This window comes from Pseudoliparis swirei, chromosome 22 (assembly GCF_029220125.1).
Source record: "Pseudoliparis swirei isolate HS2019 ecotype Mariana Trench chromosome 22, NWPU_hadal_v1, whole genome shotgun sequence".
NCBI classification, from domain to species: domain Eukaryota; kingdom Metazoa; phylum Chordata; class Actinopteri; order Perciformes; family Liparidae; genus Pseudoliparis; species Pseudoliparis swirei.
In genome coordinates this window covers 15,518,788-15,532,250 of record NC_079409.1, presented here as the reverse complement: position 1 = coordinate 15,532,250, position 13,463 = coordinate 15,518,788, and the positions used below count along the sequence as shown (strand labels likewise).

General features: G+C 46.0%; 1 protein-coding gene across 1 annotated transcript in view; it reads right to left on the bottom strand.

Annotated features, from left to right (window-relative positions):
• erfl3 (Ets2 repressor factor like 3) overlaps nucleotides 1-13,463 on the bottom strand; it is a 46,815-nt gene that overhangs the window by 30,318 nt on the left and 3,034 nt on the right. The gene's annotated exons all lie outside the window — the stretch shown is intronic.

Sequence of the window (13,463 nt, the reverse complement as noted above, 5' to 3'; positions counted from 1 at the left end):
CCGTAGTCACAGCTTCAGGGTTAAGTGTCTTGCTCAAGGACACATCGACTCGGGAGGGGATCGAGCCGCCGATCCTCTGAATGACCACTGATCCACAGTCGCCCTGCATGGGGCGTACGCCTCCCTTGAGACATAAATAAACATCCCGGGGTCAAACTTGCATGTGGAACGCAACGCCACGGAATAATGCTGTGAAAAAGATTCCAGTGTGTAAAGTGAGCAACAAAAAGGCCGAATTAAGCTATATTTAGACCGAAATAATTACATTACTCCTCTTAACTATGTGCGCTTTTATATTTCACTCTTCATTCGTTTGATTTGACTTCTTCAGCTGGACCTACCTTTCAAATCCTGAATACACAGCAGCCACAGACAAATAAAACATCACGATCACGGAGTCCAAAGCTCCGAGGGGAGCCTGTGACTGTAATACATGCGTGTGTGTGCTTCTTGTTATGAGCTGCACGCTGTTGTTCAGGCTAGATGCAAGAGTGGAATTGGTGGCTAGCCCCGGGGAATCGTGTTTTTCTCTGGTCGCGATGTGATGCTGTGCTGATGATGCTGGCTTTTATTCACACGGTGCTTGAACTGAGCTCTACGGGACAAACATGGACACACGCGCTGTAACGCAGCGTGCTTTCTGAAAAGTGGAGGTGACTCTAATGAAAGCCACACAAGTATCACTTGTTGACCAAGTGAACGCGCTCCCATCCAACACATGCACTCCCTTGCGATCGTCAGGGGAGACCTAAACTGAACTTCAGGGTGAAGCAGAGGGCCTCTGGCCGGGTATTCTGAACACGGCCCTTGGGTGACGCGTGAACAGGGGACATCAGCAGCTTGCCAACCGGCAGTGTTGTCCTTAACACCTTCCTGCTGCTTGGGGGGGAGCAGCGTTGGAGCTGTGTACAACATCCAGCTTCCAGAGTGCTACTTGATGGGTCATTACAAAATACATGTAAAAGACGGGCAGCCGCATTGCATCATGGTAAGGATGAAGCCAACGGGTCTGCTTCGACGCTTCAAACCAATATGCCGTTCCTCTAAATCGACATATCTGATTACCTCGACTGCTTCTTGAATGTGTTTCTCACCGGTCCGCAACAATACTTAACACAGTGCATTACGCAGCAATACAAGCACGCTTTAAGTACCAGTCAGTGGTACACTTTGCATCTTAAGTGGTTCATGTGCGTCAGCAATGTGTGTGTACAGCACCAAAAATACACACTACTTCACCGAGTCCCATCAACCTATTCCTTCCTCCACTTATCGTCTATTTCTCCATCACTGCCCCATCCCCACCCCCCTTACCCCCCCTGTTTGTGCGTCCGACCCTGTGCGCTTTCCTGCCATTCTTCCATCTCGGCTAATTTTAGATGAAGGGAAATTCTCTGTCCACATCTGCTAGTCATACTTTAAGAGGTTTCTGTGTGTGTGTGTGTGTGTGGGGGGGGTAGAGAGAAAAAGGTCAAAAGGGAGAGAGAAGAAAGGAGAAGCAGGGCAATGAGAGTTGAGAAATAAATAAAAGACCAGGTATAAAACAACCGGGATAAAGACAGGGTCACTGTCACAACCAGAACAAACGTTTATCACGACTAATATACAGTCATTTGGATTTAAAGTGTTTCTTCTACATTTACTTGACAGTGGTGAACCACGAGAGCAACAAGCTGCCTCCACAAGTAAAGAGAACGCGAAGGGGAAAAGAAGCTAAACACCATAATTTGGCTCAATTTGCCCCAAAAAGCTCAGACAAATGTGAAGGCAGAGTGCTTGGAAACGGTGCTCTCTTTAATGAACACAAATCATACAAATGGGAATCATTTGTAGTTTGAAACAAAAAGGAACAGAGAGAGAGGACCAACCTATGGTTTTGACATGCTGACCGCAGGAGAGGTCAAAGTAAAGGAATGTGATGCGCTCACAACAAGCAGGATTAAAGAAGGCAATGCAGGAGTTTAAATATCTTCTTCATAAGAATTGAAACCAAAGTGTGCCAGAAATTATGGTGTTTATACTATTTCGAAGAACTTAGTGTATTTTTCACCAGCACCTTCCGTGAAAGCTTAGTTCTTAACTTCGGTAACCGGCTCATTAAAACCTGCTGTGAGTGGTGTTTACAGTGGTGAGTCATCGGACTGGCAACAGCACACGCTGGCTCAGGGAAATCAACATTCAGCATTTGTGTCGTGTTGAACACCGATATAAAAAATATCAGGTTCACGTCTGCGGAAGTCAGCATGCGTCCGCTAAACAAACAAAGACTTGTGCGGAGAGACACGGTCGTCTTTTGTCCCGAGTGGACAGAGAGAATCTCAACACACACACACACACACACAATGTGCATGACAGTGGGCTGCGATGGGGACTCGGAGGGCAGAGCACAGCGTGGTTATGTGTTTGTGTTCATCCTGTCGTAACAAGACAAGCGACACATGCAGAGTCACCGCCTGTCACCACGTCCTCCTCTCCTCCTCTCCTCCTCACCCGTCACTCCGTTCCTTCGCTTTTCCATCGAGCCCTGTTCCTGTGCTCTTGCTCTTTTCTTGCGTCCGCTCTGCGTCCTCATTTTCCAGCTCCTCTGACCCTCACCCGACTTGGTCAGCTTCTTAAGCGCGTCTCCTAAAGCTGGATAAGTCGTGTTGGTCGGTCTTACGCAACATGCACCTCGCACAGCCTACGCTCGTTGTGCCTCTGTGTACATGAGAGAAATCAGAGAGGGGACATTTGCTTGAATGAACATTGCTCTGCGTGGAGTATTTGCAGTTGCAAGACACGCACACACACACGCAAACCTGCGTATTTATTATGGTGACCCTATGTCTTCATGGACCGGAGCCAGGTCAGCACAGGTTCCCACTGATATGAGCACATTTGGCCACAATGATGGAATGTGCACATCGTCATGGTTTCCCAAAGTGTGTGTATGTGCACGTCTGTGTGTGCGTGCTCCTCCTGCGGGCTGTGTAGATAATCACTTATCCCCCAGTTAGCACGGGGCGGCCAAGAGACCGCGCACCTTCAGCGCTGCAGCAGGGAGGCGGGACCAGCACACACGTCACATGATAGAAGGCATAAACAGCAAAATATAAAAATTCATAAACATATATATATACATACACACACAGTTTAACAGTGTGTTAGTGCCGACTGTAAACAAAGCCATGCTCCAGATCTCAATAATTGGGGGAGTGATCGAGTTAACGAAGCAGCGCACACGGGCAGGTTAGAAAGGTCGACTCGCTCGGCTCCTCTTCTCTCCTGCTCGGCTCTTGCGTTTTGCCTCGTGGGAGAGATTAGAATCCTCAGCTGGAGCAAATAAAGCTGGATGTTACGCAAGACCCCAAGAGAGGGAGGATGAGCGAGAGAGAGAGAGAGACTGACGATGATGATGGCGTTGATGATGGTGTAACATGAGAGAGGGCAAACTACTGAAATGAAGAACAAGGGAGAAGAAGAGATACGGAGGTGTGTGATGGGAGGCCTTAAAGAAGTTGACCGCACAAAAGTCAGCTGCTGTGTGTCCCTTGCTGTGACTATGGTGGCAGTCATCCATCGCAGCATTTGCAGCTGATGAGGTAGTCAACACACAGCTGCTCTGCACTGACCAGTCGTCTTCCCTCTCTCACATCCTTTGCACCGGACACAGAGAACTAGACTCCACAGTTGCAGGTCAGTCTCTTGTAGCATCTTCATCCGCTCCGTGGCAACACAAACGAGAGGCTGTGGCGAGCGTGGTGTTTATGGGCAAACGCACCGTCACTCTGATCCTCTGCCTGTTGCCCCGGCAGTGAATGAATCGATTGTGGTTCCCTTTGTTAACACAATGGAATTAATTAGCGATCCATACTGGACACATGACCATGACACCAAACCATCTGATGTCGAGTTACACCGGAGACGGAGGAATCCTAAGACTAACATTGTCTACAGTGTGTTTGAATAGAGGACTAACGAAGAATAGGAGGCAATTAATAGTTTCAGTTTCCCCTAATTCTTTTGTTTTATATCACGAAAAACTTCAATATTGGACACCATCCTGTACTGTGGAAATCTGACGGTTCTTGTTTTTTCCAATTTTTTTAATTTTATAGACAAAGTTCATTGTCACAGTTCAATTAAGACGAGGACAGGAACGGCCGATGGAGAGTACAAGACACAGGACGTGTGTTGGACTAAGACCCAGGATGCTAAAGACACATGTGCACCTTTCATCACTTGTTGCCGACTGGGGAACCAAACTCTACTTATTATGCTTCAAAACTATATCCATCGTATCTATTTAGCATATTGCTACAGGATCCTACTTCTGATGTTATTCTCTAGTCATGAGACAAAAAAGAAGAAAGGAAGTGAAAAAAGACAGAAATTAATGAATGATGCGGAAGTAAAGTCCACAGTGATAACATACTGGCGCAGAGAGAGAGAGAGAGAGAGAGAGAGAGAGAGAGAGAGAGAGAGACCAATGAACTTTCTCCCCTCAGTCAGTGTACTGCCTAATGCTGTTATGTAAGAGCCGAGTGTACAGACGCCGATTACCTCAGCTCAGTGGAACTGACAACATGAAACACGTGTGTGTGTGTGTGTGTGTGTGTGTGTGTGTGTGTGTGTGTGTGTGTGTGTGTGTGTGTGTGTGTGTGTGTGTGCACATGTGCGTGAACATGCAATGGTGCTACATCTCAGTTACATTTCTCGTACAAAGACGTGAACACATGCATTATACAGACTGACAGCATTCATTCAAAACTATTGTCCTGATTCAAAAGGGCTCGGCTCATCCACCCGAGGTGTAAAGTAGCACGGGGGTTCCCCGAGAAGTGAGAGCTGCACCGCTTCCAGTTACACCATCTCGTTACCCGTTTGATGACACACACACGCACACACACACACACAAGACTATAGATCAGACTCGGTGCATTCACAATACACCCGTATTGATTATATTGCAGTACGATTCAGGAAATACTTTAAATCATGGTCAATTTAAAATCTAAATTGTGTTATCCGAGTTACATTATGGAGTCAATGTCAATTTGACTTTTAATTGGATAACATTTGTGGAAGATTAAAAATATCCATCAATGTGAACAAGCGGCATTAATATATTTTTTCTGCATTTTCCTTTTCCCTTATTCCATCGTACCAGTTCTGCGTATTAACCAGATCACTCAATTTGCCACATAAATGTGGTTATCGCAAACAACTTAAAGGAATACTTCACCCACAAAAAGACCATTTGTACATCAATGACTCGTCATTGTGTGCCTTGGATTTGTGGAGAAAACTTGTTTTTCTCAAACGCCTCCACGACCGTCTCATGCACCGACTTGCAGCGTGCATGCCGAGCCTGAGACGGTCGTGGCAGACGCCTATTAAATAGTTTGATGCGTGTCTTTTGGAAGTACTGAGCATACAACTGGATAAACGAAACTTGGATTGTACTGAACAAGTTGTGGGAGAGTTTGGATTTTTAAACCAGGTCACCATTTACGTCAATCCATTGGAATACACTGGAAAAGTGGACGTTGGTGGTCGCTCCATAGTCGGAGTTCTTCTGACTCCAACAATGAAATTCAACCTTGCAGTGAGCCAAATATTGGCCACTGCAGATAAAAGCATGATTGTGGGAAATGTTTTGTGACCTATTGCCCAACCCTAAATGACACAGACACAAGCTTATACATTCACATCGCCGACATCAATGAGTCACACATGCGCGCACAAATCCCACGTTCCCACACACACCTCTACACTCTTGTCTCCTCTCGCGACTAACCTCAGGGAGAGAGTGTACCTTTGCACAGACCGCAGCTGATACTTGGGCCAGATGAACACAATAACCCTACTTACACAACACCCGCATACAAACGGCGAGGATACTAGCTGAGGGCCAGCTGGAGGAAGAGCGGTGTATAAGAAGCGGGGCGGTGTGTACGAGTGAGACGACAACGACCCGGGTGTGTACGAGTGTGTGCATTGGCAAAGGTAACTCACTGATATCACATTTCTGTAGCCTGCAGTCAAGAGCGTTCCAATTTGATTGACATATTTAGACAGGTGAAAGATGGTCGTACTCGTTTCCAAAGTAACAAAGTATCAACATTAACCGCACAGTAGGTTAGAGAAAGTGTGCTATGTAATCTCTGTTTGACTCGATCCTCAACTGATTCCTTGCTCAGGATTTATGCTGCCATGTCTTTAAGTGTTTCTGGATCTGTGATGTGTCCTGGACCTGTTGTTATCTTTTAACTTGGAATACATTTGAATAGTTTGCTTGAATTTCCATTTTACTGGATTTTAAAGCTTTTCCTTCATTTGTTTTCAAGTCCCTTTTGTCCATTTCCTCCATCATATTCCCGGTAGTCCCTCGTCCGCTCGTCATCTTTCCCCTCATGCCTTGTAAATCCCTTGATCCATTCTTCCCTGCTTTTCTTCCCTCTCTCCCCCTGTGACTGGTCAGGGGATCCAGCTCACTGTTCTGTTCATCAAACGCTTCAATCCTCTAAAACAACAACCACTGTGTGTGTACAATAGGCCTATATGTGCGTGTGCAGCCACCCGCATGCACCGGGCCACATCTGATTCTAAAAATGGACGTGGATAAAACTATTGTGACCGAGGGTAGGGCGACTGTTACGAGCCGCTAGAGCACACGAGGACAGCAGGGGACGGTCAAGCTGCTTAACTCTGACGTCACCAACCAAGGCAGCAAATTGTTAACTTTTCTCCTTCATCAACGATCCAATAGCATCCATCCAGCATCTCAGATACAAAATGCACATCTTTCCATGATGAAATCTTTAAACATGGGCTGTAACTAGATACCGTACCGAGGAAGGTACACTAAGTCAATACCGGATAAGATTTTTGACGGTCGGTTTTACCGCCGCTGGCTGGACATACGGTGCTGCTATCGGTATATTCCCCCCTCTGGTCCCCGCTCCCCCTGTTTCTGATTGGCTAGCATTTATCATTGTTTTGATTTGTGTTGTGTAGACTGTGGCAGTCATGCAGTCATGGCGGCGAAAGATCAAAGGTCTGGGTGGTTTAAAAATTGAGTGCGATAGTAGCAAAGTGCAGTGCAATCTTCTCAAGTTTTTTGCTTGGGGGTAAACACAAGCAACTTGATGAAGCATTTGCAAAGAGACCACTCGTGAATCTCAAACGGTGCAGCATATTTCTAGTGCTAATGTTAGCATTAGCACAACAACAACGCCTTCCTCCTCCAGTGCAACCTGGCGAAGTGGGGACGGCGCTGCCCCCTCACGACCGTGAAGGTAACATTGTTTTTGTTTATAACTCTACAATTATTAACTTCGAACATCAAGCAACTTCTAATGTATGTCCCAAATAATCCCATAGACAACGCCAGACAGCGGCCTCTCCATTCTCTATAGCTAAACGAGGGACAATGACATTTAGGTACGTTTGGTTAGTGGCTGCTGGCTTAGCATAGTCGCTATCTAATTGTAGGGTAAGTTAGCCCTAGTTTATGTTGTTGCTATTTTTTTCCAACTGTAGGGAGATGACCAGCCCTTAACCCTAATTACCACCCCCTTCCAGAGTCTGTTTGAGGAAAAAGCATGATAGGAGAGAGCCAAGTTATTATTATATTTATTTTGTCTGCTTCTGAGAAGCTAATGTAGATTATACAGTTACTTCTGTGTATTCATGTCTATAATTTGAGCAAATTATGAAAAGTATCGAGAAAATCGAAAAAAAAATACCGATACCGATAAGCAATACCGGTATCGGTATCGGTATCGATAAAATCCTAACGATACCCATCCCTAGCTGTAACTAATCAAAAGACATTAAACATTTCAATATATGTAGGAGTACATTGCACTATACTGTCTCTTGGAGCACCGTCTGTACAGTGAAATGAGAGGCTTCGTGGTCATGAATATTTGGTGAATCAGTTTTGCAATCATAGTGTTGACATGGAGGAAATAAAGCTGAATGAAATAGGATATCTGATATGTTTGGGTCAAGGCACTAAAAGAGTGGAGAGTGGTATAGCACATACTCAAAGACTGGCTGGCACACTCACTTAGAGACAATCTCCTAAGGAAATAAGTGATGAGATGAGCGCATACCGCCTGTGTGTGTGTGTGTGTGTGTGTGTGTGTGTGTGTTTGCATTGAGGAGGATATGCTATATGATGCGCAGCACTGATGGCCGGTTTTATCATTGAAGTTTAATCACTGTGCTTTCCTATAAATACCTTTCCAATGATCCAATGCATTATTCAGTTTCTCTCAGGCCGACACACAAACACACGGAGGAAGGAAGTCTTATGAACATTTAAGAGGACGATGGCCATCGGGCAAAAATAGAGTCAGATGTTTGTCCTGCTGCGAGTGCAATCCACCGCACTTTATTCTGCCCATGACCACACATCTTGGAAGGAGCTCCAGGCTGTGTGGGCGTGTGTGTGGACACATGTACGAACATGCAGGCCAGCCTGCACTCGATACCGTGTGGTCTAGTCGGACTTTCAGCTCGTATTTTGAATTTTCAGGTCGACTACGGGGACGTAAACACCAGCCACCACCTATTGCTGCCACATTTTCACAGTTACTTACAGCTTTCTATACTCATCGGGCCGTGTTGGCGGACAACCACGCTGCGTCTGGTCATCGAGTCAGGGCGGCTGGTAAATCAGGGTGTCCAGTGAAAGAAAGAGACAGAGTCGGGTGACATGAAGCACATGGAGCAGGAGAGAGGAGGAAAGAGGAGGAGGAGGCTAATGGAAGAAGAGCTGCCACTGGGGTATTAGTCCATAGATTGGTGACACAGAAATGATAGTGAGAGGGCGGAGGGGATGATGGGATGGGAGGGTCAATCGATGCTTAAAAAGGTTTCACTCCCCTACAGGGACATGTGCATCTGTGTGTGCACAATCAAACAGGAGCCTGTTCCAAATAAAAACACCATCTCACTCACACAAACACACACACGCACACTTGACTTGCAATTATTCGGGGTCTGCATGTACACAACAGCAAACAGTCCAGTTGTTATTGGCACAATCTGTCTGTGCACTGAGCTGCCAGCTTGCCAATAAGGTGGTGTTAACTATAATGCAAAGTGTATAAGTTTAGATTTCCTTAAAGTATACAGAATCAATCTTTTCAATGACAACCATTCGGGACAGTTTGTTCCCAGACACACGTTCTCCCTCCGCCAGGGCATTTCCACCTCTAGCCCCGCCTCTCAAATGCACATAACTTTCCCACTCGCATACACAGACTGTGATGAGTTGGCTCAAAGTTCAAAATGAGCACTTGCGTAGAAAAGAGAACGGGTCTGAACACGGTGGGAGGGAGGGAGGGAAACGAGGTAAAGATCGAGAGACGGAGAGCCAGCACAGCGAAACACAGAGAGAGAAAGAGGAAAGACCGGTTGAAAAGAAAACTCCAAACGTGATCTTGCATTCCTTACATGGGGTGGAGGGAAGGCGCGAGAGAGGTGGAGAGAAAAGAGGGAGGAGTGGGGGAAGTGAGAGAGAGGAGGAGGAGAAGGAGAAGCGGAGGGTGACAAGAGAGAAAGTTTAACTTGGCGCCAGACAGCGTTTCAATCCCCGACAGACAGCCACAAAGACACTCGCACGAAATATCGACACCATGCATGTGGCACAGAAGTCCTTTTGGTGACTTCCCATCGGCCGAAATTAGATTAGATATTTGCCCTGCACCCCCGCTCCCGGCACAGAGGCAGATTCCCAGATAAAAATAGCCAGAGGAACTATTCAAACACTGCTGCCTTTCTGCAGGGAGTGTCTGCTGACTGCACTGGACTTGAGAGGTTAGAGAGGGGTTAGGCACCTACCTGAACCAGAAGGCCCGGGACAGACAGAGCTCTCTCGCACTAATACACTTAACGACACACACGCACTAATCCACTTAAAATCGTGTTCACTGTCACAAGAGGTCATTTCTGGTGTTCGAACAACCAACGAGAAAATATGACATCACTGCAAGTTTAAAAAAATACTCTCCCTTTCAGACTGCTACTCCAAAGAGTCAATATTGGACATACAATAATTAATAATAGATGAGTAAACCATACAATTAGTGCAGACGAACACTCGCATACACTGACTGACGGTCTGTTGCAATAAAGACACTCCCAACATAATGCACAGAAGCCATTATGAAAGAGAGTCAAATGTGTCGGTACATGTGAATTCAGAATGGATAAAAGATCTCGTCCTTTTGTTTTCCCGATCCAACCTGGAATGTACATTAGCCGCCACAGATCCCTGCTGTAAAGATGCCTCAGCATGGCCAGTATTATTGGGGTTAATCTTAGACGATTAGGAGTATAGATTACAACACGGGCCAAATCCTATACCATTGGCAAAAATGGTCGCCGTTGGGCGGCATCGGCAGAGGATTACGAGGAACTACTGTGTGTGTGTGTGTGTGTGCGTCGAGCCAGGACAGGTGGTTGGCTGTGGTGTGGTTTATAGGTGGAGCATTGGGAAAAGGCATCAAGGAGGAAGTACCTTCAAGACTGACAAAGTGCTGTCATGATCTTGCCATATTACACCCCGATTATACTCCATCCGGCAAAGAGGTGACACTCCAGGCTCCAACCTAAAGGACGGGTCATACTAGTGGGAGGAGTCGAGATAAAACCTCTCATCTGGAAGGATCAGAGGAATAGTTACCTTCATGTGTGTGTGTGTCATCAGACTCAGATCAGTTTCAATGGCGCCGGCACAACCAAAAAGCTGTTATACACACCCACATGCAGCAAGGTACACACTTTGTTCACAAGTGATACCTTTGCACAGCTGCCCACCCAGACAACCCTGTCTCCTTCATACACACACACTTGATATTCTTTAACAATAACATGCCATTCTGTGCCTCGCTCTGAGTCACCTCTACAACAATGCAGCTCTGTAAACTCCCCGTATTAAATTACAATACACATGCAAGCGCAAACACAAACAGCTGCAGGACAGCGCAGGTCAATCCATGCACACCAACACACCCCATTGCATTCTCCACATGAATTTCGATACCCATATGAAAAAAGACCCTGTGTGTGTGTGTGCGGTGGAGTATCTAAGCATTTTAAAGCAGCTAGTTTTAATTAAAAATGTGACTTCTCGTCTCCTAAAATAGTAGGCTTTATTCTGAACGCATTTTTCAAATCAGTGTTATTCATATTGGGATTAGGAGGTATTACAAATATGTTGAATAATCTATATGAATGTATGCATGCCTTTGCAAGTCACAGGCTTGCGGAGATAGTAACTGTTTTCCCCTCGTGTGTAATGCAACACAGCCGGCAACTATTAACCTTCTAAGCAGGAATGTGGGAGGTCCAAGAATTCCAATAAAAAGCAGCAGTGTGTGCGAGTGTGTGTGTGTGTTCTCTGTAAGTGTACTTACACATATGTTAGTACACAAGTGTTGCCGTTATCCGTCAACAGGCCACACCATCCAGACATGCAGACCCACCCTCGTACCATCCCTGACCAATAACCAAAACAGGCAATACGGGGTCATGTAGTGGCTGCAACCAATGGGATCAGTAAAACTAGGCTCAACTCGCATCACAGACACACACACACACACACATGACCTCCGGATACATTTAGTTCTGCTGCTGTGTTATCCGCACAAAAAGTTAAATTGTAAATGGAGCTCTTTAGTGTCTTACACCACAACCAAAGCAGCTCAAACAGGTCTGAGGAGACACTAATCTAGAGGAATCAGTGGCCAGATCAGAGGTGAATGTGTGGGTCCCTGGGGCGGGGGAGGGGGGGGGGGGGGTGACAGGCCACTAACAGTGCTGGACAGTGGTTAGAAGCACCGGGGTGAGCTGCCAAAGGGTAACGCTGCCCTGTTGGTTGCGGTCGCTCTGGTCAAGGGCGGCACGGACGAATGGTGGGGAGGTCCATTAGTGTTGACTGGCTGAGCACATTGTTCCCGTTGGACACATTCCTGGCTAAATACAGACATTTCCACAACTGAAGGCCCTTCTACCAGAAGTCATTTGTCAACTTAGCATCGCAGACGACCATATCAAAACTTGTGTGAAGAACCGTCGTGACTACGAATCGGGAGCCATGCTGACTCTGCGCCGGGAACGCTCAGTTTGTCCGTTAGAAAATCAATCGCTTGATTATCGAGCATAAAATTCAATATTACACTACAACTAAAAGCATCACTATCTAATTAAGTGTTATCGCAGTGTAAATATTGAGTGCTGCATTCAAGATTTCAGCCTACCGCTTTGTAAGCAAATGTATGTTTGGCTTAACAGCTTTAGCAGTATTCCAAATAGCTGATATGATCACCACAGGAATCAGGGTTGATTTGTGACACAATTTGACAGTGAATACCCAGTTCTGTTCTGGACCATCGTCTAGTTTAGGCTTGAACCGTGTTGTCTGAGTCTGATCAAAGCAGGGCACTGTCTCATAAACAAGGCTGTAAAACTGTATTGGGATAATGGCTGGTCGTGGTTTTGCTGTGGTCAGCACAGCGAGGGAGTTTTCACAGATAAGGCTAATCACTGCGCTTATCATTACAGTGGTTGTGTGTTGAGATTGAGAAGCATATGCTTGCAATCGCACACAAACACGCCCAGGGAAAAGCTGAAATTATCCCTCTCAATTTCTTGCTCACAAGCTACCCTTTTGTCTCCTGCCCTGCCATTTCATAAGACAGGACTACATGTGAGACTGAGTGTGTGTGTATCTGTGTGTGTGCCTGTGTGTCTAGAATAAATGGTAAATTGGCTCAAAAGCACGTCAATCACTCCGAGGAAGCAGCACAAAACAATCATCATTAAACTCTGTCGTTGAATGACTGATGAAAAATAGACTGGGATGTCCACATTTACCTCACTCTTTCTTTCACTCTCCCTCACACACACACTTGCGTTTCACACGCATACAGAAGTGCGGTCTCTTCACTTGTCAAAGGCACCACCAAACTATGAGCTACTCCGCACCATTATGAGTACAATGAGAGGTCCCTGGCCCCACAAGTCCACACACAATCAGCCCCAGGGGCTGCCCCACTCCCACCATTGTCCCATACTCCACACACACATACACACAATAGCCACTCCAGAGCCAGGGGTCCCACTATGCAATTCCATCACACAAAGACACACACCAGTCCTTATCCCGTAAGGGAGAGAAAAGAACGACAGTGGTGGCAGAAGAAAAATTTTAACTCTTGGTGAGGGATGGAAGAAAACAAGTGAAACTCAAAAGTAGTGCAAAGTGCGTGTGTAGCAGGAGTGCAGATACAACATTATAGTGGGAGAGACGTACAGGAGGCAAGTTATTATTGTAAATACATGGCCTCGTCATCACTAGAGCTTAATCAATCATTCGCACGGCTTTTGAGGGAAACAAAAATGTGGATGTATGCAAGTCTATGCAAGGCGAGAGACTACATTCCACCAACTCCCAATACTTTACC